Below are 2,213 nucleotides of genomic sequence, written 5' to 3'. Positions count from 1 at the left end.
GGCCGAACCCTTTTGAGTGGGTTTTTCAATGGAATTATTCCCTAAAGGCTCATCTATAGAGGGCTGAGTGTCTGATTCGACCAAAATGGGTAAGGAGTTACTGTGCACAACCCCTTGGGGGCTATTATGAACAACAGAATTCTGAACAGGTTCAGAATTTGCATCCTTTTCTTTCTGCATGTTCTCCCCTTCTTTTTTTTTAATGTGGAAGGTCTAACCACAACTTCTGGCTGATTTACAGATCTGCCATTTCTAAGCTCTATCATATTGCATTGCTCTTTATTTCTCCTAGGCTCTTCAGTGTTACTAGGCAAGGTACCATGAGGTCTGGTATTCATAGTGTTTGCTAAATGGCCTAGTTGGAATTCTATGTTCCTCAAGGATGCTGGAATACTTTGCACAACAGCTTCCAAGCTGTTTTGCTTGGTCTCATTTTTAGCCAAATATTCCCTCAACAAAGCTTCTAAGGAAGTTGGTGGAGCAATAGGCAGCTCATTAGGCTGAGCAAAAGGTTGCTGCCTTGAAGGTTGTTGGTAATTTTGGGAGGAAAAAGGTGGTTTGGTTTGAGCATTGGAGGGGCCAGCTTGCTGCCCTTGCCCTTGGAAAAATTGAGGCTGTTGATTATGCCTCCATCCTTGATTAAAATTAGTGGAAAAATTATTTTGGTTTCTATTTTGATTTCCCACATAAAATACAGATTCTGGGTTGGATGGGCAACTATCATACAAATGGGGCCCACCACAGCAAACACAAGTTACACTTGTGTTTATTGCGTTAACTTGGGGTTGGGTTGCAGGTATTTGAGGTGTAGGTACAGGAACTTGGGATTGGGACAATCTTGCCTCAATGGTTTGTCCTTGGGTTCTCACTAAATTGGACAATGCATCAAACTTAGCTGAAAGGGCTGTTACAGGGTCTATCTCATGTAAACCAGCCACTCTCCTAGGCTGATTTCTCTCTTCAGGCCATTGGGCATAATTTTGAGTCATTTGTTCTAACAACTCATGGGCTTGGTTAAAGGACATAGTCATAAACATGCCATTAGCAGCAGAATCTGCCAAGGCTCTGTTTTGAGTATTTAGGCCATTGTACAGGGTTTGTAACACTGCCCAAGAGGGCAAACCATGGTTGGGGCATTGCTTAAGAAGGTTCTTGTACCTCTCCCACACATCCACTAGTGTCTCACCATCCCTCTGCATGAAGTTAGCAATATCACCTCTAGTTTGCACTATCTTATTGGAGGGGAAAAATTTCATAATGAATTTCTCAGCAAGGGTGTGCCAATTGGTTATGGAGTTGGATGGAAGGGAGTTCAACCACTCTTTGACTTTGTCAGCCAGTGAATGAGGGAATAACTTCAATCTTAGCACATCATCCGAGATGTTGGGATTCCTAAAAGTGTTGGCCACTTCTATGAAATTTCTAAGGTGCTTGTGTGGGTCTTCCATCAACAACCCATGAAACTGCCCCATATTTTGGAGCATGGTGAACATCACAGGTTCTAACTTAAAGGGCACTCCATTCACAGGTTGGGCTATGCTTGGATCTAACTCATCCAACACAGGTATGATGAAGTCCATCATGGACCTATCATTGTCATTTATGACAGGTGGGTCCTCTATCCTTGCAGGTCCTCCTACCCCATCATTCCCATTTACACTTCCTAAATCCTCCATTTCTTCAATTTCTAGAAGTGGAATTTGCCTATGTGCTTTATGGGCTCTTCTCCTAACTCTAAATGTCCTCTCAGGTTCAGGGTCAATTGAATCTATGAACGGGTGTGGAGTTGCACTCATGCACCCCTTTTAACTAAAACAGGTAAACTTGACTTAGCTAAAACACCTAGATTACTAACCAACTTTTATGCAGAACAAGCAAAAAATAAACAAACAAGAACCTGCAAGCAGAAAAGTCCCAGGACAGTTCACAGCCTGACGGCTTTATAAGGCAGTAACAACTCACCCTCACACAGGGTGAAACTAATAATTAAAATAAAACTGAAACTAAAAAATTACAAAACAAAATAACAACTATGAACTATGAGACTAAAAAAAAATTAAATGACATAAAAGAAACAGAATATGAACAGAACAGATTTTAAACTACCAATATTCAAGACACTACAGTAATAATAATTAAAACAAAACTGAAACAGAATTCAAATGAGCTACACTAAAAACAGCAAAAAAGAAGCAGTTCAAAAATAACAATCA

The 2,213-nt window shown here is 40.6% G+C and overlaps 1 non-coding gene across 1 annotated transcript; it reads left to right on the top strand.

Moving 5' to 3' along the window:
* Positions 1-1,119: 1,119 nt before the first annotated feature.
* On the top strand, positions 1,120-1,225 carry LOC133298184 (small nucleolar RNA R71). Its single transcript, XR_009749752.1, has one exon. It is a non-coding gene; the product is annotated as a small nucleolar RNA R71 (small nucleolar RNA).
* Positions 1,226-2,213: the final 988 nt, after the last annotated feature.

Source organism: Gastrolobium bilobum, unplaced genomic scaffold, assembly GCF_033153095.1.
Source record: "Gastrolobium bilobum isolate Gb01-03AN ecotype WA unplaced genomic scaffold, APGP_CSIRO_Gbil_v1 utg299108, whole genome shotgun sequence".
Lineage (NCBI taxonomy): Eukaryota > Viridiplantae > Streptophyta > Magnoliopsida > Fabales > Fabaceae > Gastrolobium > Gastrolobium bilobum.
Note: the sequence above shows the minus strand (reverse complement) of the source record. Positions and strands in the feature narration are given on the sequence as shown.